This window comes from Ambystoma mexicanum, chromosome 10 (assembly GCF_040938575.1).
Source record: "Ambystoma mexicanum isolate Mex_15411 chromosome 10, UKY_AmexF1_1, whole genome shotgun sequence".
NCBI classification, from domain to species: Eukaryota; Metazoa; Chordata; class Amphibia; order Caudata; family Ambystomatidae; genus Ambystoma; species Ambystoma mexicanum.
In genome coordinates, this window is record NC_090932.1 from 1,098,251,859 (window position 1) to 1,098,279,713 (window position 27,855).

The window sequence follows — 27,855 nt, forward strand, 5'->3', positions numbered from 1 at the left end:
TGTTGCAGAAAAGAAATGAGCCAAAGCTCGAAGATGGACCAAAGGAAGGCTGCATGGCCTTGTACCAAAGGCTAAGGCAGCCAAAACTGGTTATCAGTCCTTGAAGAACAGTGAATGTGAGACGCCGAGGCGTCCCTTCTTTAGTTGCAAAGAGGGAACACCATGAGTACCAAGTTTCTTTATTCAAGATAATGAAATGCTCACGTGAGTCCAGGATGGAAATAGAAGTGGGCATGCACCCTGAACCTTGATGAGAACGTTCTCACACTCCCTTATAATCTCAGAGAAGAAAAGTGACTACAAGGCCAAATTCAAAGACGATCTGAATGGCAGAAGGCATGAGCATTGAGAGATGTTGGGCTAATTGGGCGGGAAGGGACGGTCAAGTCCACCCACCAGCACCTGGGGTACTAGCTTACGTGCTGCGAGTGAATCAAATGTTCTAGAAGGGTACAAGCATGTCAACCAATTGTAGAAGGAAGTATAATGAACTGCCTTATATTTTAAGGGCCAATGATGTGTTGTGTTTCTAATAACTGTTGAAGATAACTTGCACTAAGGGAGGGCATAGGTTGCACACCTGACTATAGATACCCAATCACAAACCAATCCCTTATAGAAAGTATACTTAGATGTTACCCTTCAACCAACCACAATCCTGCATAATTTTTCTTAGTTTTCCACGTAGTATGATGTCACGTATGATGTGTCTTTGCTATATAAGTGCTATTTTTATGAAATGCTTTGAGACTATGCTGTGCGACGTCCGTTGATGTCCGTTGCAACTCCCTGTTTTAGATAATTAAGAATAAAACAAACATTTTGCCAACTTCCTGAGTAGGTCTTCTTATATGGTGTTAGAGTTATTCTCCATCTCATCCATCGTATGATGTATTGCCTCGATTAAAAGGACCATAAGGGTTCAACCCAATAGATTCAATTCACCAACGGTGCGCAAGAGCATTTCCCAATCCATTTTCATGAGGCCTTTGCCCACAAGATTTGGCAGTATAACAATATTTTCAAGTTGGCTGTGGTAGCTATACCACTATATGCCAGTATTCCCACTGAAGAACATACTCATGTTTGCTTTGCATATAATGCCAGTAATTATACTATAAGAAAACATGTCTAGGCTGTCTCTGCCAATATATCGCAGTATCCACATGTAAGAACATTCTCCTGTTGGCTTTGCCATTAAAAGTCCATGCCACAATAAGAAAACAAGTACAAACTGGCTTCACCAAAATGCCATTCTAGCCAGGTAATACCATTTACCATGATTGCTTTATCAAGGATACTCAGTAAGAAAGCACCTTACACCCACACAATCAATGTGATTATTTCTGCATGCGAGGCACTGATGGACCCAGGAGGCAGGCATGGTATTTTTAAAATGCCATACCGGCTCCCTTTGTGCCCCAGTCCCTCGCACAGGGAGCTGATTTTGGCCAGTAGGGATTTGGGAGGGTGTGCAACAATGGCATTTATAGATGGGCGGTAAAAAATTCTGTTGTTGCCCAACCGTGCCTCCCAGCCCACCAAAATGAGCTCCCCAGCGGCCCAGCATAAACACATGCCTCGAACATTTGGATGATATTCACTCACTCATTGATTCCCACCATTCACAAAGCACCCATCCACACCATTCTCACGCTCATTCTCACATGCGCCCAGGCTCACCCATCCATACATCATACAGTCACTCTCATTCACACACACACTACATAACACACCCTTGCATGCACGCACACATAAATATAAAAGGACATACAACACCCACGCACAGACAACAAATAGGTTTTGTTTTCTTACCTGCACCAGAAACGTCTTCTCTGAGGGACTCCAGGTCTCCAGCTCTCACACTTCACCATACAGAGGTCCTGGCTTCTGACCTGTGCAGTGAAGGTGGATCTGGAGCACCTCCAAACCCGTGCTGGAAACAGAGTATTTCTTTTTGAAGTCAGACTTGTGACTTCAAAAAGATTCTGGACTGCAGAAGAAATAATTTATTTCTGAAGTCAGAGTGCACGGTGCACTTTGGCTTCAGAAAGGAATGCTCCAGAAAGGCTTCAGAAAGGAAGGGGCACCTGCTACGCCAGTGAAACGGGCATATTCAAAGGTTTGGCATCAGCCCATAGGTACGCTCTCCTTCTGTTCTGTGCTGGCTGTATCCATAGAGAAGCACTCCACAGCAACTCAGGCTCACACCTGCCACATGGGGAGGGAGGCACAATGGGAGGCACAAGATTTTGGATGGAAGGCAGGTGCCCCCCCTGGTCCTACCCAAGAGACGCCACCGCATTTGAGGCTTCACTTTGTGTCTTTTTGGCAGCACCTGGGAAGCTGTAAATTACAACTGATGACCCTGCTGTGCATATTTAGTTATGTACTCATTGTGTTGATTTATACTGCGCATAGATATTCACATTTTGAAAACCGAGAGCAAAAAAGGAGGTGGTGAGGTTGGATGGGGCAAAGCAGGGGAGGGAACGTGTGGTGTGCGGCAGTGAGGGATTACAAGGAGAACAGTCACATTCCTGCAGTCAGGTAACTTGAGTTCACACCGTTGCAATTAGCATTTACACATAGATAAAAGTGTTTAAGTCAGGGTAGTTGGCGGTCCAGCAATCGTATATGCTTCCTTGTAGTGTGGCGGCTAGGTGTGAAAGACCGCGGGGTACATCCAATCCAAGCATAGAGTCCTGTGGAGAGGGTGGTGATAGCCTAAGAATTAAGAGCTGTGGCTTCCTGAAAGAAGGCTTTGTAGAACAGGTACATTTTGAGTGCTTTGCTGACTCCGAGATGGTCTTCTAGAACTCTCACTTCTGGGCGGGTGTTCCACAGCTTTGAATCAATATGCCTCAACGTTCCTCCTCCAGTTCATGCCTTTTCACCTTGGCCATACAGAGCTGGCCTGATTCAGATGAACGCAGTGTTCTTGTGGTGGGGCATCTGAGCACAAGGGCATGGGTTTCACATTGCCCTGTGTACCATGCACTGGATTGTGGGGGTTACCCTTTGCTCAATAAGGAGCCAGTGAAGAGATGGAAGTGTACCCTTGTTTGGGATAATATGGTTCCGTTTCCTGTGACGGAGTAGAAAGGTACGGCAGCCGACTTCGAACGTGTAGCAGGGCTCCACCCAGCTCAGACCCAGATGATTTCTACTGTTTTGTCTAAGCCGAGGAGTGGGGAGGTCTCTCATGTGATGCTGATAGTGACATTTCTTGATACTGCATTGACTTTGATGAGGTCAGAACCCTGATATCTTCCTGAGAACCAGGGAGAACTGTGGGGACCAGCAAAGCCGCACCACCACGGCCACCAGACCAGGGCTGTAAGACCCCTGATGCTGGTTATGGGTGGGATCTTGAGAGCTTTCCTCATCATAACCCAGAGAGGCCACCCTTGAGTAATGCTGCACCTCTCCTGGGTCCTCTCTATAATTCCTTCATGGAGATAATGGAACCCAGTCCCAAATGTGCTAGGAATTAGGGGAACCATGCAGAAGTGGGAGCCAGGACTGTGGAAAGAGGGCGGACGTAGTCACGGTCATGGGCCCCTTTCACACTGAGCATGTGCTCGCACATCGAGAGTGGAAGAGCAGAAGACTTGCAGGCTAAGAAGGAGAAGGATCACACAGCACTACAGCTGGGTACTTGTTAATCATGAGGTTCCCACTTACCAGCAGGGCAACAGAGCAGACCAGCGGCCACAAACTGACGCAAAGACGCATAATGGATTCAAGACCCTTGTCTTACTCCAAGATTGTGATGGGCCATTTGTAGCCTCTGAGCACAGTGCAGAATGTGCAGATGAGCGATATTGCCCTATTAGATATCCAGGCCAATCAGGGAGGTGGAGAGAAAACTACACAGGGCAAAACTATAGCAAAACCTTACTAGAGAAACATGACTACCCAGAGATGTAAAAGGCTGAAGGAAATCAGACACAGGGTGTAAATTCTGAGGCACAGACAGACAGAGAGAACACACACTCTTAGAGTGGAGAGTCAGCTGACCAAACATATCAGTCCCAGGGAGTGGAGGGAGCGGACAAAGCTGTGAGATGAGAGAGCTGGAACAACCGAGAAGCCTAAGGGAGCAGACCAAGCTGAGAGGCCCAAGGAAGCTGGCCGAGCTGACCAGTGCTGAGGCAGCTGGAAAAGCTTAGAGGCTTGTGCGACCTGAAAGAGGAGGGAAAGCTAAGAGGCTTGGAGAGCTAAAAGAGGCAGGAAAACTGAGAGCACTCAGGGAGCTGACCAAGTTGAGAGGCCTGATATAGCTGTGAAGGCTAGCAAAGCTGAGAGACCACGCAGCTGAGAGAGTGCACCAGACAGATGGAAATGAAGAATCTGGGAAAGCTGAGGGCCTTGCAAGAGCTTAAAGAGCAGACAAAGTTGAACAAGTCGGGAAAGTTGAGGGAGTGGCCAGTAGTGATGACATTTGGGAAAGTTAGAAGCAACAGATAGTATTCTTTTCTCTGCTTTCGATACCCCAGGCACTGGCCTAGTGATACCTGGCCGATCTCTTGTAGGGCCAGTGGAGGGATAAGGAAGTAAGCGCAGCAGTGCATTTGTTTACTCTGAGTTGTGTCTCTATGGGCCATAATGGCGGGCCTTCCTGAGCCCAAAGTTGCCTCCTCTTTGTCTTTTTTATGATTATGAATCCTAGCATGAACTACGCAGTAAAGAACTCCATGTCCCTCCTCACATTTCACTGATGGGACATGGGCTCATTTTGCACTGTGTCTAATGATGCATTTCGCCCCTTTGTTTGGCGGCGCGATTGGGCTAAGAGAGGATACTGGAGGCTGCCCATCATGTAGGATCAAAGCTGGTGTTTGGTGTAGCCCTCGAAGGCAGCACGTGAAGCAATGAAATGACCAGGGGCAGCATCCAGTGTCTCGGGCGAAGGCAAGATTTAGAGCCCTCATTCCAGAGTAAGTCATCCATGTGGCTCTGTGGCATTGCTGCATGTTGACATGCCTACATTTGAAAAAAAAGATCAAAATAAAGATTCACGCAACCAGTTCCCCAGAGGAGAAAAGGAAGTTCGGGATTGCTCCATTGTGCTTCTCTGACTTGCATTTGAACAAAGTGTCAATATTGAGCGAAATGTGCAAACAGAAATTGTCTTGAAGCAAATCGCTAAATGTAAAAATGAGAAGACTGGAAAGATTAGGTCATCAGCATATGCAAAGTAAGAGTTAACGGGTATGTTTGCAATCATTACTGGATGGACCCGTCTTCTGATGGGAGTCCCATATTCTCTCCCTTTGGTACAGTGAGAGCCATTTACAATCCTCAAATCCAAAACAGAGTTCATCTTAACACACAGACCCCTGCGTCCATAGTCCATCCGTTACCACACAAAACCTAGGTTATTATAATCAACAACTGTTTATGCACAGTGGCTGGCTGTGAATCTGTTAATTGGAGGGGCGTACATTTTTCCCACAAATATGCCAGTCAGTCATTCAAATGACTTTATTGCGGATACAAATATCTACAAAAAGCTACATCCACCACAATGTTACAAAAAACATACACAATCACAATAAAAAGTTAAACATGTTAGTCTAAAAAGTAAAAAAAAAAACACATTCACAGAGATGCACAGCTATTCATCCGACTCCAAATCCATTGCAGGAGAGCAATATCTGTGTGTACAATATGAACATGTCCGTCCTAACCAAACTATCGTTTGATACAACCTGACTAAGTCACATCTCATTAAAGTGGCTAAAGTGCACACAAAAAAAAGCAAGGCAATGATATATAACCTGGGGTATTACCCGATTTGATTAAATCAAGTTGGGTTAAAAATACTGAACACGGGGAGCGGTGGTTGCGGGGGTGTCCGCCGTGCCCCATGTTCAGTATTTTTAGCATTGCGGAGTTGCGGGGTGTCCCCCGCTTCCTGAAGATTGGAGGCGGTGGAGGAAAAAATTTAAAAAAGAGAAGGTGACCCTGTTGCGTCGGATCCGACCTGCGTTGGAGGGACGGAACTGACGCTGCAGGGTCAGGAGAGGCAGCGGATGAGAAAAGGTAAGTGGGGGGGATGTATATGGGTGGAGGGGGGACATAAATTGGGTGAGTTTGGCCGCGGTAAAATTGTATTTGAGGCAAAATTGACTACGGTCAATTCTGCCGCAAACAATTCTGCCACGGTCAAACAACCCAGATCCTAACCCACGGCCGACATAAGGCCACACTGGTTATATATTCATGCTAAGAAATATCCTTTCCGACCTATGCACCTCATCACTGGGCAAGCATTTTTTAGAGAAAAGAGCCAACATTTTGCTAAACATAGAATGCATCTGCTCATTTAAAAGACAGACAAATAGTACTAAAATGTCAGCATCAACAAGAAAACCCCAACATCACAGTTATACATCCCCTTTAATTTATTTTCTTGTATTTTCTACGTATATAGAGAGATAGTGCCAAAGCCATGATCAGAGATTCCACATGCAGTAAAAAATACAGTGCCCAGCGGTGTTGCGTAAATCTACTACCTTTTAAATGCGGGCACCAAAATCTTGTTCTCAGTAATGCATACACAGGGCAGAAAAAAAGGAAATTTGACATACCTTCCGCTTCCGTTTGGCAACAGGGCATCTTGCCTCAGCAGCCTGACCTTTTAGCTGGGTTCACAATTTCCAGGGTCTCCCTTGCATCCCTCACCAAGGATTTCAGTCTCTTCTGAAGATCACAGCTCTCCAAGAAATTGAGTAAGGTTGGGGTGTTAAAATAGGTAGTGGCATTAATACTATTTGACATATGTTTTATTTAGGTAAACCATTTGATGTTCCCCACCCCCTCTTGCTTAGCAGATCCATGAAAATATGGTGAGTTAATGATTCATTTGGGTTGGAGCATATCCTAATCCGTATTAAGATGGGTTCTAAAGCTAACTCATTCTGGATAAAACTAAGCCCTACCTCATTGTGTGTTGAGTAATTCGGAACAGAGCATAGCCATATGATTTGAAAATCCCTGCACAGCCGCCCTGTATTTTACTACCCCAAGTCTATGGGTTACATACATTGACTTTATAATATGAACCGGTTGTTACTTATGTGTATTTTTATTTTATCTATCTGACATTTATATAGCGCACCGAACCCTGAGGCATCTGGGCGTGTTGCTTAATAAAGCAGAAAATTACCCCTCTAGGCTGTCTCATTTGCAACAGCTGTTTTACATAATGGGCATCCGCTGTAAAATAAAAAAAAATGTCTTCTCTGAATAGGATTCGCATTACACCACATAGTGGGAAAATCACCTTCCTTTTTTAGATTGGTGACAAATCATAACCGCTGATTTCTTCGAATTAACCTGCAAATCCAGTGCAGTCATAAAAGTTGTGTAGGTGTTACTGAAGATTTGCTGGGCTCTGATGGTACAGACAATAAATACTGAGTCGTCCTCATAAACTAGTACTGGGATCGACATTCCACCTATTTTGGGGACGTCTGCATTGCAGTTTACCAGTTCCTTTTGAAGGTTATTAATACATAAAGAAAACAGTAATGGGGCCTTAATGCACCCTTGTCTGACCCCTGAATGAATGGGAAACCAGGATATGCAATGTCCATCAGCACTGGATTTTACACAGGCCTCGTTATTAATATATGGGACCTGAGAATGTCCAAGATGTCCACTGGACAATTATAGGACCCAAGCACCTGCCACAGCTTATTCCTAGTAACTTTATTGAAGGCTGTGCTTAGGTCCATAAATGGCAGGTATACAGGTTCCTTTTTTATAGCCAAAGAGTGCGCAATCAGCAAGTACAAGTTTAAGCCTTACTCCATAGTACCTAGTGAAGGCTGAAAGCCCAATTGAATCGGGGCAAGGATAAATTGGGTAGTTACCTAGCCCTCAATAACATTTAAGAGACCTCTCCCAAATAGCTTAAAACTTGTATTGAGAAAGGGGATAGGTCTGTAGGCTTGGGAGCTATCTCTACTACCCTTCTTAAAAATTGCTACTGTAATTGCCCTCCTCCAATCTTCATGAATTATATTAGACGTTAATATTGTATTGAAAAATATGGTTAGGAGCAGGCCCTTAATTTCGACATAGTCCTGGTAATAGTCTACAGGGTTTCCATCTGTTCAAGGTGATCTATTTTGTTTAGATGACCTAGTAGCCTTTATAACAACCTTATTCATGAACTGAAGGTTTCCATTCTTGTGTGAAGTAGGTATGTTAACGGTTTCCTCCTGTGACAAATCGAATTCTGGGGTACCAGTGGCCCAGAGGTCAATATCAGTTTCTAAACCATCAATCAGCCCCACACCTCTAATACACCAGAATGGGTCCGAACAGATTGGAATAAATAAGCATACAATTACAATTATAAACCCCCTTGTCCAATTTTGGTAACGTGGATCGAACGTCACGCTTATCTCCTCTAGAGGTTGTGGATCGTTGGTTAGTTGCAACACAGCAAAAATACAATTACTAGTCAATGATAAAAGGAGTGTTTAGTCAATGTTGTATACAAATCTCAGATGTATTATTATTACAACAGTCTAAAAACACTACGAAATATAACCCACCCTGTAAAGGAATGCAGCGGATAGACAGTTTCAAAGAAGGAAAAGGGATGCACTCTGGATACTGACAGGAGGGTAGTCGGTATGGTTAATAAATAGAATAGTTTGTTAAGGTTTCTTGGTTTTAGCACAAAGGTGGAAAAGGGTCTTAAACTGTCTCTGGGGGCATTCTGTGAAGGACCAGGAGGACAGAACCACAATGTACCTTTTGCTGTTGTGTTCTTGGGGCAAAAACGGTGTTGAATCGGCTTCAGGGAGCTTTGCAGATTTCTGTGACAGAGTTTGAGATGGGAGACAGCTGTGGGTATCAGGCGGCAAGATGGTTTGGCGAGCGAAGCTAGACAAACGACTGCAGGTTGGCCTACACAGCGGGTCAGATCAGGAATCGTTGTCTCAGTGCTGATCGGCGGTTCTGAAGCACTGGTCGAGACGCTGCAGATGTCTTTAAGCATCAGAGGCTTGACAAAGTTTGGCATTGCTGTTATTTGCGGATCGAGGAGCTCAACTGGCTAAAAATATTTCCTTTCTGTAAGGCGGACGGCGGTAGCTGCTCATTGAGGCACTTCTCCCAGCTCCTTCAATGGGCTTGTGTAGTCCTTTAAGGCAGATGGCGCAAAGCTCGGGAGAGTGTTGCAGGTAGATGCCTTGTCCTTCGTTTCTGGTTCAGAGACCTTCTGGCACTCCCTGTCCAGGGAGCTTGCTGCAGAGCTTAGTAGGGCACGCTGTGTGCTGGCTGTGTACCAGTTCTCGAGCGTCCTCTGAGTTCTGTTTCGTCCCCTGTTCCCTGGGAGAAGTTTAGGGGGGGGGTCTTGTTTCCCTCTTTGGATATCCTGGCCTTCCTTCACTGGTGAACATGTAAGGTAGACTATACCTTCAGCCAGGGTCCAAGGTTGACTTTTTCTTTCATACTTCTTGTGAAGTCTTCAGATGATCTGCCAAAAGTGGGGCTCAGCCCTCTTTTAAAGCCAAGTGGGCCACAGGGATTGGTGTAGGCTAAGCCTACCTTAGTGAATCAATCCTGGGTCCCTGCCAACAGTCTTCTGTATGCATGCTTTGCAACAGAAAAGCTAGCGGGGTGGACATAGGAACAATGCGTGCCTCAGAGCTAATATGACAGAATCCTTCTCACTCCCTTGTGCTACAAAGTCCCATCCATCTTCCTGTCTGTTGTGTTCAAAGAGCCACTCTGCTTAATGGTCATCTCTGTGTGGTTCCTTTTAAAGTGGCAGGTCTCCCTTGAAGCTGCTGAGAGACCAGACTCACCCACACACATGGCTTGTCCTGGGCCCACCCTTAAACATTAAGTATACTCCTTTTTTAATTCTGCCCTAATTGAAGTGTATTACTAAGTTCCCTTGGAGGGACATACATAATGTGTGCTATAATTTCCTAGATGCAATAGATACGTGTTCAGCATGGAAGCATTTGAAACCTAAAACCATCACTTAGCGTCAAATGAAATGTTGGGCAGCCTATACAATGCATGCCGCGGCAGATAAAAACCAAAAATCATCCACTATTAAGGAAGTCGAGGTGGTGGAACCGGAAACGGGGGACGGTGCGGTTCCCAGTCGGCCATTGAACAAGGCTTGGAGACCAAAATCCTTGCAGTCGATCCCCAGCTCCTTGGAGTCCACCACTGGCAGACCTTAGGAGACATCTCTTGGTGGCCACAAGACTGCAAAGGACAATAATGTTTCCAAGTCAAGGCCTGAAGGCCAGACGTGCACAGCAAGGTGCACCAGAAGGAATGGCACCAAGCATTGCAGCCGCCGATTGGACAAAGAGTCGAAGCAGCCTCCGGGTCAATATGACTTTGAGATTGAAATCACATAAAAACATTTCACTCAACCCACTACAACACAGATAAAGCCCCCCACACACATTTTTCTAGGGGCACATAACATAAAGGGAAGTAATCGTATAAAAATGACCTCCTCCCAGGTCAAAGCCATAACACATCCCAAGTCACTTATGCTATACCTAAAGAGCGTGCAAAGGACAGTTCTAAAACTGAAATGATTTAGAGCTTAGCTCCATCTCTCCAACAAAAGGTCTTACTTGAATTCTCTTCTGAGGACGAGGAAGCAGATCGAAATGTATCCCCCCAGGATGAAGAGAAGGAAGGAGAGGAGGACAGCAATATTCTTGCAGGGATTCTAGGCTTCTCTAGCAAAGCAATCTGGGACAATGAACGTTCTCATACTACCATGTTACAAATGAGTTCTCGAAGAAGAGAGGAGAGACCACGCACTACGTAAAATACAGCCAACCTCCATTGTATTCACAGCAAACACTCCCTAACAAACAAAGTGTTTTTTTCGACCCAGATGAACTTGAAACCTAGGTGAGGATGATGAATACCCTCAAGTGGATTAAGATGGGTCCCATCACCTCTTGAGGAAGACTTGACAGATCGAGACCCCAAGAATCCACCAGTAGACGCAGTGCCCACGCTAACAAATTCTCCCACAAAACACCACTTTGCATGCGCATCCCTGTTGAAGAGGGCAGCAGCACGATTCGGTATAAAACCACAAGTATCAGATGAGAACATTGACTTTAATAAATATACACTGGAGGAACACAAAACGGTGTCCAACTGCATACCTCCCTCTTAAAACCAGCCTCAAGAGGGGCAGTTAACATTAGAATAGAAAAGGAAATACAAGCTGGCACCCTCAGAACTCATGTACTTTCAGGGTCAACCAACCCGGGACTCACCAGTTGGCACAACTACAAGAAAATGGGATTCTGCCCCCCATATCTGCACAACAACTTAAACATGAAAGTAAAAAGATTTACGCAATGGGGATTAAAATGGTCACCACAGCTTAATGGGCGTAATGGCCAGATACAACATACTACCCTTCAAGGCATATACACACTGCTTTTACACTGGCGTAAGAGTAAAGATTATCCATGCTTTACAATTCACCAGGAGCTTCAGTCATTCATTAGTGCCTTTGACCACAATTATGGTCCCACAGCGATGTTTGGTTGAACGTCCTCACAGGGACCGGAGTCCAAATTTGGGAGAAATTCGGCAGTGCTTTTCTGCATGTGTGAATTGCGGCCATTACAGTTATGTGAGGGGTAACCAAGACCCTGCTAGTCACCCATGTCTGAATGGCGTGTGGTTGGGTGCACCGGAGGTAAACTATTAACTAAACAGGGTGGATTGTGTTTAAGGAGATAGAGAATCATGTGGAAAGCTAAAATTCAAATTTTTCTCATTAAAGGTATCTTCATTCTTAAGGCAGTGGTGTTGTGCAATAGTGTTTGTGTTATATGTGAGTGCAGGGTGTGTGAAATTAGCCTGTTCCTTCCACTAAGTTACAAAGGTGCGGGGTGCGAGGGATAAAATGGGTTAGCTGCACAAATGCCATATTCACAGCTTATTCAAATGAAGAATGGATCAAGAGCATGTCTACAGGTGTCTAATGTTTTGTTGTCCGACCAATTACAGGGTGTGCTTTTCAATGTCCCCTACAAAGTTTAATAGGTCTAAAAGAGGTGAATGCCAAAGTGTTCAATAGTTAAAGAACAGGCACTGGCGAAGCCAATAGGTGTGGCTGTCCTGTGTCACATGCAGCCTCAAATGGCCCCCTAAAGGCTGTCCCGTGTCACATGCAGCCTCAAATGCCCCCTAAAGGCTGTCCTGTGTCACATTCAGCCTCAAATGGCCCCCTAAAGGCTGTTCCGTGTCACATGCAGCCTCAAATGCCCCCTAAAGGCTGTCCTGTGTCACATTCAGCCTCAAATGGCCCCCTAAAGGCTGTCCTGTGTCACATTCAGCCTCAAATGGCCCCCTAAAGGCTGTTCCGTGTCACATGCAGCCTCAAATGCCCCCTAAAGGCTGTCCTGTGTCACATTCAGCCTCAAATGGCCCCCTAAAGGCTGTCCCGTGTCACATGCAGCCTCAAATTCCCCCCTAAAGGCTGTCCTGTGTCACATGCAGCCTCAAATGGCCCCCTAAAGGCTGTCCTGTGTCACATGCAGCCTCAAATGGCCCCCTAAAGGCTGTCCCGGGTCACATGCAGCCTCAAATGCCCCCTAAAGGTTGTCCCGTGTCACATGCAGCCTCAAATGCCCCCTAAAGCTAATTCTGTGACTGGAGGAAACAAATCAAAATCGCATAATTGCATGTGAATGAAAGTTAACAAAACACAGTAAAATATCTCAAACAAACAATTAGAGAAAAGCTTTGCATTTCTTATTGTTGCTTTATTGGGGCGCATGTTCTTTGAGGCATAACGTAAAATGAATGCGTAAAGGTCACAGGTAAATTGTTTGCACAGTAATATTACATTACTTCTCCTTTTCATGCATTTGTATGCTGGAGAGGGGGAACAGATCATAGTGTACAATTCCACCCCTCTGCTTCTCTCCCGCAAACAAATACAACAGCATTTACGCCAGCACGACATTTTTGAGGTGGCATAAATGCTGTGGATTCATATGGAATCCGCCTAGTTTTTATAACAGCAAAAGGTGGGAGGATTCTGTAAGAATCCATTGTAAAAGCTACCTGCAATGCATACATGTGTAAGTGTCAATCAGCAGGTACCTAATTTGCACTGCAGAGTGGAAAAAGGAGGCACAAACTCGATTTCACTTCCACCTTACACCTACCTTTTGCCACGTGGAAGTGCACATGATGGAAATTACACAGAGGGGATCTGTTTACACCTAAGTGCAAGCCTAACAGGACCCCACTGCCTAATTTAGAGGGATTTTGAACATGAGCCCCATTGTGTTCAAATGTATGTGTTTGCCACTATTAGGTTGGTGGGGGAACTGGGTCTTTCATAGATTCAGTGCTGCATTTAACTTGATGCCATTTACCGGATACAAGTCTTTTGGGGCCCTTACTGTTCTTAACTGCTTGCCATTCTGTTTTCATCACCTGCTGTTAATAACTGTCCTTTGCTAGGGTTGTGATTCTGTCAACCATTACTGTTTTCATGTGAATACTGTGTTTTACTTGCCTCGAGAACTTATTTGACTGTGTTCTTACCTATGCAATACTTATGATCAATCGTACATATATGTTAGTAGTACATCAGGCTTCATTACGAGTTTGGAGGTAGCCATGCCGTTTTTAGCGGCATGGCTACCTCCAAACTCGGGTCTGGGTCCCACAAAAGGGGATTTACCGGGCCATTCCGACCTTGGAGGGCCCGGTAATTCCCTTTCGCGGGACCCGGACCCGGTACGTTCCCATTTGAGCCGCCATAGGGCTCAATGGGAATGGGGAGGGTGCTAACAACGGTCCGTTAATAACGGGGCCATTGTTGGCATCTTGTACTGCTAGCGGGTGCCGCTCTGGATGTCTGGTCTGACCAGGCGTCCAGAGCGGGACCCTCTGCAGGACTGGTGATGTGGCGTCCGGTATGAACGGTCCCGGTCACTTATCGGCACCGTTCATACCGTGGCCGCCTATGTTGTAATGAGGCCCATTATGTGCAGAGTTTTGTATTGTGTGTGTGTGTGGCCATAATTGGACCTTGATACAAGCCCATCCCTTCTTAAAGGTAAATCCAGATCACGCCTGCCACATGCCACCACTGAGAGAGCGTTATACAAGCCTGGTGGAAAGCCCCTCCAGACACCACTCATTTCATCTCCCAAGCCCCTTACCACAGGGTCTGGGAAACATCCCCCTAATTAAAGCCTGTTGGAGTTTTAGGTCACTGTCAAAGAGTACCGCAAAGTTGTGAGCCTTAAGTGACGGAGTGAGGAGTTTAGGAGCAAAGCAGGTGAGAAATGGGAGGGTGTGGTTGGCATTGGAAGCAGGGAATATGGTGAATTCCCTCTTGGAGGAGTTGAACATTAGGCAACGATTGCTAACCAGTATCGGAGACCTGTGGACCAGGTGGACATGTGGTCTGAGACGGCAGGGGTAAGGAAAGCAGAAGATCTGTGTGTCCGCGTCAACGAGCCGGTATTGGAAGCCGAATTATGCTATCAGTTTACCCAGTAAGGAAGTGTAGATGGTGAAGAGAATTGGGCCGAGGACTGATTGCTGAGGGGCGCTCACTGGAAGGGCCCTGTGAGAGGAGGTGCTATTACCTAATTACTTAATACAATTTTTTAATTCTAATTCAGATACCACATCCTAAAACAAATGTTTAATTATAAAAAAACAACGATATGTGACATGCTATGTTATTGATACCACATGCAATACCAACCCAAATGTCTGCCTGTTCACATTGTATAGCACATTTGGTCTCTATGTGCAGGAAATGTTTTTGTAGTCACTGCCAGATTTGTCTCCTTGATTCTGTTAAGGTATAACGAAAGATTCTACCTTCCGGTCATCGCTTTTTTTTGCCCCTGGAAGAAGTTCCTTGAATATCCCTTGTAAACGAAACATGTTGGCAGACACACTAGGACACTAGTTTCAGGATAGTTTCAAGATAAAATGTTCTGCCCACCACCCTGAGAGAATTAAGGAAAGAACTCTGGCAGTTTCTATAGGGAAAAATGTTTGTGCTTAGACACCAAATTTGCTGTAAAATGTAACTAGACTAACAGTTGGGTTGGTATTACTCGTGGTGTCAATAGTATAGCAAATCCCATGTTCCTGTTTCTCAGTATTAAACATGTTTTGTATTATCAGAATTAGAATAAAGGATTCAATTAAACAATTGCCTATAGAGCTTGTCAGGGATGTAGGAATAGAGATCCAAGGTGAATCCATATCCTGTATCTGAAGTCACATATCCAGCCCATTCCCTTGGTTTTCCTGCCCATCCTGCAGTGCGAGGTGGGTCCCCCTGTAAATGGCGTAAATGGGTGTTTGGTGGAAGCTATCATACTCATTTTGCTCCATTGCAGAATTTGGCAGTGTTATGTGTAGACATACATGTAGGCGGCTCCCCACTACCAAATTGTGGTCATTTGCATGGTGGAGAGCAAATGTTCACTGCATATGTACGCCGCCTTTTGCCCTGCACATTTAAACTCTGCAATGCAAATGAATAAACACTGCCTACCATGGTCGCATGGCAGGTAACGTTTAATTGTAATTGTAAAGGCTGCATGCCATGCAAGCATATTAGGCAGCATTAAATTGTAATTGTAAATGCTGCCTGCCATGTGACCATGGTAGGCAGCGTTTTCAATGGATCCCTATGGAGTCCACCTGCTTTATAGTAGCACATAAAGCCGGGTGGGCTCAAAATGGACCCCAGGCATTTGCACCGGCATGGTAATGCATGCTGGCTCAAATGTTGGGGCAATATTATGGCAGAGAGGAAGGGAGCTGGTGGAAAGGCAAGTTGTGTTCCACCACTCCTCTGCCATACAAGTGAATGAAAATGGGGTATGACGTTAATGGGAGTCGTAAAAGCCTTACGCAAGGTTTTTACACCTTCCATTAATGTTACGCCACCATTGAAAATGAGCTCCACAGTGTCTTTTCAGGGGAGGCCTCCTTCCCATATTGCCTTAGTAGGGGATGTGTGGTATAGCTATACTGCCTGGTGAAGGTCATAACTAAGCTGCTTTCAATAGGACAAGCCTATGTCTGTTACTAGCTCATTGTATTACTCTCATACTATCTGATGGATATCCTTTAGATTGGGGGGGGGGGTCTCTAACCTTTACGTTAGCAGGAGCTACTTGTAATGTATGGCCCATAGGTGGGAGCTACTGCAGAGAGCTCCAGGAGTGGTGATGTCCATGAGTATGATCATTTGTACCAAGATTTCTTTGGGCGGTTTAATTGCTCTTCATATAAACAAGAAATAGCATATGCATTTTCCATTATATTATTAACTCCAAAACATCTTTATTTCTTTATTTTTTATCAGTAGGTGTCTCCTAAAAATTGTCAAGCATATGAGAATGTAGGAAACCAATCAAGACGTTACACGTGAAGAGTGACACGGCATACTATCCATCAGTGCTCAGTAATATGGTATGTAGCTTGAAACAGCAACAGCACTCTGGTGCTGTCAGATGGGATCATGGTTTTCATTTCAGGAAATTCATGTCTGAAAAAGGCAGCTTTGTAGAGATAGGCAATCACATTGGCTGATAGTGCAGATATTTTTCTTTTGATAGTGTTTGCACCTAACTGCATACCAGACATGGCAGATATAAATTCAGGACAGTTTTTTAAATCTCTTACAACAGACTCAGCCATGGGAGTCATTGGAACGGTTAGTGCCCATTCCCCATTGGGCCCATTCGGGAATTCCTCATTCCCCATTGGGCCCAATGGGGAAACGTGGCGCTATTACCGCCGGCAGGATTTCCCGCCGGCAGTAATATCGCCGAAAATCGGCAAATTTGCTGCAGATTTCCGCCAAGGCCATGATCGGGCAGACCCTTAAATGCGGCGGTAATAGCGCTACCGCCGCATTTAATGGTTACCGCCAGACTCGTGATGAGGCCCTCTTTTACCACTGTAACTTGGGCACCATAGATTAAAGATGCACATTTTCCTTTTACACTGGAAGAAGAATACGGTGTTGATAAGCACAATATACATATTAACTAACATACCAAACATAAAGGGCTTCCTTAGTAAGCTTCGGGGACCAGTCCGTAAAGCCAAATCCGGGGTAACGCCTCATGGATGAAAAATTTGAAACATCTGTAGATGATGCATCTTCCACATCAGCCAAGATGTTTATGAATTGGCTGGATAATAAGGGTCTCATTTTGTAATGGGTTATAAGCACAGAGGAGACCACCTATATTTGCACTTATCTGCAAAAAGTAAACCTCTGTGCAATGTTGGTCATTTGCATTATGGAGTACACGTGGAGTAAACAAACATGTGAAAATAGGGAAAACCTCTTTCACACCACCTTGCTGCACTTTATATTGCAAAAAGTGTAAATGCTGCCTGCCATTTCATCATAGCAGACAACATTTAAAATGGTTTTCCATGGAATCCACCTGTTTTTAGAGGTGCAGAATCAGGCAGAATCCATAGGAATCCATTGGTCTTATGCCAGAATGGAAATGCCATGCTAGCATAAAACCAATTGTTTTTGCAGAATTAGTGTATATGTAAGGTGGAGATGGTTAATAATCTGTTCCATACCCCCACTCTGCCAGCAACAATCATTAAAACCTCTTGCTGTGTAACAAAAAGGGTGTCAACCCTGGTGTAAACCCTTTCCACCATATTTTTAACAGTTTTTTTTCTGATTGGAGACACTGGAAAATAAGGCCCTAACTGTTCGTTTGAAAACATGTTTGAAATCGTAAATTATTGAACCCAAGTGAAAATTAGATTAGTCTCAAAGCACAGGGAGTCAGTGGAGGGAAGAAATGGAAAGGTCATTGTGCCATTTCTATTTTGTGGGGGGAATTGGGAAGGGTAAAGGGTGAGACCCCTACAATAAGACCAAAGGAATGAGGGTGTGTGACACTGTTTGGGGGAAAATAAATGGTATTTTTTAAGAATCGAGAAGGCCCTCCCTGGGTAAACAGCTTTGCTTTATTTAGTTATTTATGTATGTATGCATTTGTTGCGTTTTGGTTCAAAAAGGAAACCTTTCACAATTTTTCCTTTTAAAACAACACAATCAGTAAAAATGAGAACAATCTTATTTGCAAGTTATAAGTCAAAACTATATTTTGCTTTACTGTTCGGGCAGTGGATCATAATGGGCATCAAATAGCGGTTTGGTACTGCCGTAATGGAGGATTGGGAATAAGATAGTGTGTAGGTCTTGTCTGTTGTCTTGTTTTGCCAATTGTATTCGCATGAGTTGTGGTTTTGTGGATAACTGTGCCGAATACAACCACAGTTGGAGTATTGCTTTGAAGTGAGCACATGGAAGATGACACAGGTAATTTCCATCAGTTTACCGAAAATCATTCCCCAAAATACCCAAGGCAATCAGCCCAAACAGATCAAATTGACAATCACAGGCTAAAGAGAATCAGGGAAGAAGGAATAAGCAACCTAAGGATAAAATCAATCAGAGGATCAGTCCCACTCTAGAATGAGGTATTGGACTTTGGTCAAACGTACAGAAACCAGAAAAGACACATTATTAGCATGTCAGCAACAAAGGCAAACCAGGTGTCGGAACAGATGAAAAAGAACAAGGGACTTTCTCAGAGCTGTACCTCATTGACTGGTGTATACCAGAACATGAAATAAAGAAGCTTGTTGAGAGCTATATACCTCAGACACTGGTAAAGATCAGACCAAGATAGAGAAAAGCGAGTTTGCTGAAAGCCAGACCTCAAACATTGGTGGAGACTAAAACAAGAGAATAAGAGAGAGCCGAAGGAGCTTGCTGAGAACTATACCTCAAACTCCAGTAAAGACCAGACCCGGGGAGAGAGAATATGGGCCCAGGAGGGTGAACCTTGCCTGAGGAGGAGAATATCAGAGACTGGCAAAAGCAAAAAGCATGGATGAAGAAATGAGTGCTGGTAGTTGTGCGTTAAAGGTATATAGTGTTATAACCCTAAAGTGAGGACTAACAAGTGACCTGGGTGATGCATCCTTGAGACCCTGGGCTTGAGGCAAGAACCAAGCTAGACACCATGGGCCTCATTACGACCCTTGCGGAATGGGTTAACGGCACCCGTAAAGGTGCCGGCACCGTTAAACCCATTCTGCCCTATTACGAGGTTCCCTTGCGGGACCCGCTCTGGACATCTGGTCATGGAAATATAGCAACCATGGTTCTGAAGTTTTCTCATGTTCCCAGACAAATTAACCAAGGGGATAATAGGAGCTGTCTATATTGTTAATATTTCTGGTAATTGAAAGGTTCTGTAGAGGATGGGGTGAACCACTGTGGAATGCAAGCACATATACTTTCATTCATCAATGATCATTCATGTAGGCTGAACTATTGCAACACCCTCTTTCTAAATCTGCCTGCTTCTACTCTCTGCCCTCTGCAACTCATCCAGAACAGGAATGCGAGACTTGTTCTTGGCCTGAAGCCCAGGGAACGTAACTCTCCAGGGCTGAAATCTCTCCATTGGCTCCCAGTGGCTACAAGTATTAAGTTCAAAACACTCTGCATTGTCAACCAGGCCTTTGGGGCCTGGGGCCTCAATACCTTCAGCCCCCTCTTCCTAAATATCTTCCTTCTCGAGCTCTTCGTTCATCCGCCTCCAACTCCCTCAGGGTCAGTCGCTTCTCCAAGCAAAGAGTTGGTGGTAGATCTCTGTCTTCGGCTGGGCCTCGCTCTGGAACAGCCTCACTGCCTCCCTGAAACTTGAGGAGAACCATCTCCGGTTCTGGAAGCGCCTCAAAACCTTTCTCTTTGCTTCTGCTTTTTCTCTTCCTCTCCCCTGATGAGTCTGGCTGTAACTGATACTGCACTGGCTACCTGGCCACCCTCTTTTCTCGGGCCCAGGTCCTCTCCCCCGCCAGTCACACACCTGCATTGCCCTTCCTGGCAACCCCTGCACTTGGGGACTGTTTCTGTATCCCTACACTCCCACTACCTGCATTTGACACCTGATGTCTGCACTTACCCTTGCACTTGCCACCTGCTGGCCGTACTTTACTTATTGTTATTTATTCTATTATCCCATGTACTGCACTGCCCCCTCCTCCTTACCCTCGCACTTTCCCACTTGCCCCCTCCCATGCACTTGCGCGATCTGAATGACACCTGGCTTATTAGGATCGTTGGCTGTCTCCCCCCCCGATCCTCCCTTTGCCTCGTCGCGCCTTGAAACACTTGTGTATAGGCACGTTATAAATGCCATATCATATCATATCAATGCGGAGCAATCCAGGAATTCTGCCGGAGGCCCATTGTCCCAGAATTCAATTGACTCAGATCTAACAAAGGAGTCCCTGAAGGAAGTAGGAAAACCAAATCTCAAATCCCACAATCTAGAATCCAACTTCCCCATAGCCCCAATGAACCCTTGTACAAAAACTACTTCATGGTTAGGAGCTAGGATACAAAAAGGTATTAGCCAGTTAGCCGTTGACTTCATAAGCAGCCAAAAAGAAACAACCCCTAGTCTATGGCACAAAGGAGCTAAGACATGGATACTTAGGCTGACCTCCATGTCAGGGTACTTTAATTAAGATCCTACATTCTATAGTTCATAACGCACAGTAGAAAAGGAGCGATATGTTATGGTGATATGTGAATACCTAGAAGATGTGAGTCTTCCAGGATATCCCTTTGAGGAAGTAGAACTCATGAAGGAGGTCATTTCTGCAGAAGAAATAAAGATGGCAAGAATGGCCAGGTGACGGCCTCAAACAATGGTTGCACAGTCTGTTTTTTAAGATCTACCATACCTTACTGACTAATTTCTTGCCAAACTACTCAATGGACTGCTAACAATGGAGATGTATCCCAGGTGCATGATGGTGCTGCTGATCATTGTTCTAGCAAGAAAGGAAAATAACCTTTGATTGCAGCTAAATTGGCCAATCTCATTGCAGCTAAGTAAGCCAATTTCACTTATGAGTATTTATAAGGCTATCCTAGCTATGGTATTAGCAAATGGAAGAGATAAAATGCTGCTACGACTAGTATATGGAAATCAAGTAGGATTTGTCTGCGGAAGAGAAGAGGCAGATAATGTTAGGAAGATTTTGGACCTCATTCAGCTATCAAATATATAGAGGATGCAAGCAGTAAAGATGTCATTGAATTCAGAAAAGGCATTTGGCCATGTGGAATGGGATTTTGCAAAATGCTACTGGAGAAAGGTGGCTTTGGAGCAAATTTTATGAGATGGGTTGTTGCATTGTATAACTACCCAATAGTAAGAGTGCTGGTCAATGAAAAAAGACAACTGGGGAGAGCTAGTTCATACAATGCTGAGATGTACGTTCACCTGTGTTTTCTTTACCCTGGTAATACAGCCACTGGCTTGTGCCATTCGGGAGAAGAGAGTGACAACTGGGATCCATTGTGAGGCAGTGGAGTATAATATTTCCATTATCACAGATGATCTCCTCTTTCACCAGTTGAAGGCTAAGCCATCTGTAAGAATGTCAATGGAAGAAATCTAGGAAACATGGTAACCTGGAAGATATCAGAATGAATGCACCAAAATCAAAAAAAATTCCAATGACAAAATGGAAGGGCGATGTTTGGGGAGAGGCTAAGCTGCGGGTATGAAGTTGGTGGTCTATAATATGAAATCGTTTGGGGGCAGATTTCCAGAGCTCTCCCCCTCGTGTATGAGGTTAACTTCCCCTTGCTTTTCAATACAGTAAAGGCAGATCTGTTTAGCTCAGTAAATGGAGTGTATCATGGCTCAGATGGATGACATTGGATAAAAAGAATCTTCTGCTAAGGCTCTCTTTGAAAGTTAGCATTTATTATTATTATTATTAGGGTATTTATGGAGCACAAACCTAGCTTTGGGAAGGAACAGAGTGCTTCACAAGTAATAGGTGGCAGTACACAGCTAGTAAAGCAGATCCCAAGGGTTCAATACAAGAGAGAAAATGGCTAACAACAGGGATGGGCAGGAAATGTGGCAGCAAGGGATCTACTAGCAACCAGGGGAAGAAACCGAGGGGAGCATATCACCCAGTGTCAGGTTATGTAGGGGGTGGATGGGGTGTGAATCCAGGTGTACTGGGGGAAGTCATTAGCTAGATTAAGGATAGTGCGGAGTGTGATCTGCCATTGGATGGCCTCCTGACTTAAATGAATGGATCAGGCAGTGTCTAGAAGAGGGGTCATCAGCGGGATGTATACATCCATGGTAACCAGTGTAAAAGAGGAGCAGAGTAGGTTTGAGAGGTGTTGGGAGAGGGACTTCAGGAAGGAAAAACTAGATAAACCTTTGGGTAGGATCTTTGAAACTGTTCTGAGGGGAGATCTCTCCACACTTGCCATGCCACTCAAGGTTTTTTCATCAAGGGCACCTAGATCAATAAGTATTAGCCAAGATGTGTAGCACATTAAGTCATAGCTGTCCATGGCAATGTGGGAAAAGTAGCTGATTATTTCCACATGTGATGGGGTGGCCCGATACTGAACGTGTGCTGAGGGAAGTCCTTTGCTGGATTAAGAATATAGCGGAGAATGATCTGCCATTTCATGACATCATGATCTTCTTTCTGGTCCACAAGTACATGCTAAGGGTTGAGTGAGCTATCAAGTATGATTAAAGTAATGCTGGGGAAGCTAGAATGGTACTTCTGCAGAAATGGAAGAAGAGCGCTCACCCTATCTAGCAAGAACTTATTGAGTGAGGTTTGGAAAACCATCATGTTAGAGAAACGGGTGCATTTGAAGCATGGTGAAGTGGATACCATCATGGAAGGATGGCGGTCTTCTATTGCAAGGTAGACTTCTAACCCTGCACCCTTGTATAAACCCAGGTCACTGGGCCCCTTTCAAAAGCACTGTGAGAGAGAGTAGAAGCAGGGGCAAGTGGAAATATGAGAGTGGGGGCCTTGAGGAGGGCAGGTAGATATTTCCAGCAGAGAGGAAACTGATGAGGGAGCCAGGAAGAGGTATGCTAAATGGAGAGAGGTTACAGGGGCGCATACCTGCTGAAAGGGGGCTTATATTGTTATTAATTCTGTATGTATTTCCCACTGTGTCTTGTGCTATGAAGGGAGTTAGGGGTGTGGATCAGTCTGTCCCTGAGGAAACAGTACGGGGTAAAGAAGGATACCTCAAATCTTTGAGCTACTACCCACTATTTTTTTATTTTATTTAATTATTGGATATTTGTAAGGCGCCTATACAACATGGTGCTTGAAGGTGCCACAAGACAAAAAAGGGGGGCAGCAATGGAGAAAGATAACAATAACGGTCCTACTAGGCCTTGTGACACTCAGATTGTGTAAGTGCAGTAACGAGAAGTGCGAGGGAAAGGGGGGTGTGCCGGTCTGCGTGAAATGCGAAGCGCTAGCAGTGATCGAAGTGAGCGGGAGTGGTCGGGAGCGGTGCTCCTATACTTCTTTTAATTAAGTTTTACCGTTCCTATACTTTTATTTTAAAAAGAAACCGTTCCGGAATGGTTTCGTTTTAAAATAAAAGCGTAGGAAGAAGTTGAAACTTGCACTTTCAGTGCACTGAGCGTTCCCCTAAACAGCAGGAACATGGTTTTTGGGGGTTATATTGTGCATGGGAGGGGGCATGGCGATGGGGTCTGTGGGGACGGTGCAGGCCAGTACGGAACATAGTTCCACTACTTCTTTTCGTACACTTCGACCATTGAGCGCTAGGGTGGGAGGGGAAGTGCAGGGTAAACGGGAGAGAGTGCAAGTGAAAGGGGGGTTGTTGAAGAGGGGAAGAGAGCCACATGGTCTAGGCGACTGCTAAGGGGAGGCCCGGAAGGCAAGTGCCAGGGATTGCATAGGGTGCATGGGGTGACAATCCACATGCTAAGTGCGAACTTGATCCTAGAAGTAACTGGAAGCCAGTGGAGAGATTTTAGGGCTGGAGAGATGTGGTCCCTGGGCTTGAGGCCAAGGATAAGTCTTGCAGTCCTATTCTGGATTAGTTGGACAGGGTGAAGGGAGAATAAAGGAAGATTGAGAAAGAGAATGTTGCAGTAGTCCAGCCTATAGAGGACCAGAGCTCTGGAGACATTGGGCCTCATTACAAGGTAGGAGGTAGCCATGGTGCCATTAAGGCTAGCCCCCTCCCACATACCGGGTCCGGGTTCTCAGAATGGGAACTTACCGGGTCATTCCAACCTTGGAGGACCCGGTACGTCCCCATTCTGAGAACCATTCCCCATTCCCATTTGAGCCTCCATAGGGCTTGCAGATTTTAAACAGTTTGGCCGTGTTGTTAGTGGCCGCATAGATGCAGGCTTGGATATGGGCCCTCTGGTTTTAGGACTCAGAGTGATGACAGGTCTGTGTGATGTGTCTGGAACTATTCCAGTTGTCACAATGGAGTTAAATGAGCCAGTCAGCAATGAGACCTGTACATGTTGAAAGGGTTTCATAGAACTCGACAGGATAACCGCCTGTATCTAGGGTTTGTCATTTTTCAAGGCACACAATTGCTGTTTCAGCCCATGTTATTTTATGTTTTGTTATGTTGATTTATACCATGCACCACTACCACCAGGGGCAGTGTCCATGGCTGGGTGTGTTAGTGAGGATAGGATGATAGGACAGGTTCAGAACCAGGAGAGACTGGCGTCTGTGTGTGTTGCCTTGCGTGCAAGTTGGTTGTGCAGCCCTACTTGTTGTAAATGTAAGGGCTAAGGCTCAGTGCCTTGGTTATGGACTAGTGTTTTTGTTGGGTTTGTGAGTCATGTGCTTTTAGGGTGGAAGGATAATCAATAACAGTACGTTTGTCTGTGATTTGGGTGGTGTTTTATGGATTGTGTGCACTGGTATGTTCCATCTGAGGGTAGGTCCAGTGTCTGTGAAGTGTTGAGTGCAAATGTTAGTTCATTCTTGGTGAGTGTATGTGTATTATGGCTAGTCCATAAACGTGTATGGTGGTTGTGGAATTAAAGGACCACTGATTGCTGCTATGCACTCTCTGGCAACCTAAGCATATCCCTAGTGGGTTGACGCTTCATATGAATAATCATTCTCCTGGGAACATACTCAAATGTCATGATCTCATCTTCTTGTATGTATGTTGTCCTTTTGGGGCCCCCAGCGGCTGGATTCTGCAGACAAGTCTTCTCCTATGCTCCTATCTTTTAATAAGACTGTAATACAATCATTTAACATTGAGAACAGAAATGTGCCTTTTGCCCTCAAATTATTGGGTTTGATCGTTGTTCACCTCTTTGCGTTGTCTAATGGTACACTTTTCAAATTTCCCCTTTACATTTTCTTCCATAGCATGCATTTTTGTTTTCAGTCTTTTAACCATGAAGCAACGCAAACTGAGCAGTGTCAACCCAATACATTCATATATTTCTAATAAACCCTTCGTGCAACCTCTACTATGCCATTAAATCACGAGTCTGTGGAATCGCAGTGGGAATTTAGCTTACGGTCAGACTATCGATTCACGGTATTCGAGTGTTGCGTCTTCTGAACTGTTTGATCCGTGGTAGGTCCACCACCATGTTGTTATACCCACCAACTACTGTAACCTTACCCATCTGGGGTCTGGGAAGATAGCTCTGGGGCAACAGAGAAACACAGGTTTTAATCCCGGTCCCGCACTTAGAGACTTGTATTTGTTGTTAAGCATGTAATAAAAGATTAATTAATCCAGCTAGGATCAAGGGCTCCATTAGACCAAAACCAAAACAATTATGAATTCTTAACACATTCTCATACTAGACTGAAAAAGTGAACTCACTATCCCTTTTATTTAGGAAGTCAACATCTGTTTACTAGCCATAGTTCGAAGTTTCTTAGACTGAAGTAATATAAGACCAGGTTCATGCATTAGAAGCCAGGAAACCAAGCAGAGTCACTAGTTGTGTCTACATGTGTGGAACTGCAAAGCTAGACAAGCTTATGGATTTCTTCTGCTGTCAATTTATATGAACTTTTGGAAATCTTATAATATCTGAGTTACATATGATGAAGCATGCCCTCTGCTTTCGGTCCAGCATGCAAGCGTTAATCTACTCTGCTTATCTCATTTGCTGCAAAATATCTGAATTATGCTATTATCAAACAATATATGATGACGATATTATTTTATCACATTGCTATTTGTTTACATTGCCTCATAGCTCCCTGAAGCTAATGCAAGTCAGCATGTTGACTCTACATATAAAACACTTACTGGGATGTTGTGACATCAACAATAATAGCTTGCTCCTTGTGCACAATCTCCAGGGTCTTCAACAATATGCAGCAAAGTGACTTAACAGACCCGTGGATCATCTCATGTAAGCAAATGCTCAGTTTCAATATCCAGTGTGTTGGCAGCCAATTCAGCAACCAGTCTCCTCCCTGTGGACACTATAAGCATGCCTTCAGTGAATTAATTCCCTCCCATCGACTGCTAACGAAAAGCCTGGGCTCTGAGCTCTAGTCTTCAAATTCCTTTCCATAAATCTGTGGAGGCCCTAGAAATGTCCACTCCAATTTCCTTTGCACTCATCTCTCAAGTATCCTGTCCAGATAATGGGCCTCATTCCGAGTTGGGCGGTAAGGGTTAACGGTCACCGGTAATGATGCCGGTGCCGTTAAACCCTAACTGCCCAATTCCGAGGTCCCTTAGCGGAACCCGCAAAGGACATGTGTTCTGACCAAACGTCCTTTGCTGGTCCCGCTAAGTGACCAGGGCGCTAATAACGGGCCCGCTATTTGCGATCATTCATTTAATTTGTAGTGGTAGGGCACCAGCACCATTCATACCGTCCCGCCGTATTACGAGTTCTGCTTGCGGATTCCTGAAAGGTCTTACCTGGCAGGCTGTGCGGCACTCGCAAGCAGAACTCGTAATGCCGCTGGCACCGTTATTAACGGTGCCCGCCTATCCATGCTCCCCACACCCATTCTGCCCTATGGGGCAGACTGGGGATCGGGAGTCCGGCTTTACCGCCACCTGCGAGTGGGCAATTACCGGCTCATTCATCTCGTAATGGGCCGGTTATTGCCCAATCGTGGGTGGTGGGGCCGTAGCGAGCATGGCGGTAGCCGTGCCTGCCATAAAGGCACAGCTACATGCTTGTAATGAGGCCCAATGTGTCTTTTGTAGGGAGTTCCTTAATGGAATGGGAGTCGTTGTACCCTGGTAGGGAGTCACTCCCAGTGAGGTCCCGCTTTCCTAAACCCCTACGGAGGGTTTTGCTTAGCAGTCTCACCACCCTAGCCTCGAAGGGGGTGGCTCCTCCTAAGGAAGAAGGAACGAAACCTCCAAATTCGTCACAGTTCACAATAAGTTCCAGCATGCCTTAGTTTCACAATTCTCCCCAATTAAACATGGCTATTGATTGGGCCACAGTTTCTCCCCATAAAACAATGGTCTTTTCCTTACTCTCCCAAAGCTTTCCCACCGCCTCTTAATGCTTAACTTGAATTTCAACTTGAAACATTTTCCCAGAGTGTGAGTTTTGTTTCCTTCCCTTTCTGAAGGATTATCACCACCTCCTTCTTGTTAACAACACATTGCAACTCGCAACATTTTAGAAAATACCACAGTATTAATTTATTTCTTCCAAAAGGGTCATCACAGGCGGCCAAGCACACGAGCCGCCAAAAGAGTGCATGCAAACGTTGACTAAACAGGGTATCCTAACATCAAAGGCTTTGCACAAGATGCCGCATATATGCATGTGGCACCCCACTCACTCACACATGTTCCGCTTCTGTGTGGGCTAAAGGCTTATTTATGCCCTATAGGCCTACTTGTGGTTACCCCCTGGCAGATTTGGAGCCACTTAGACCTGCAACATG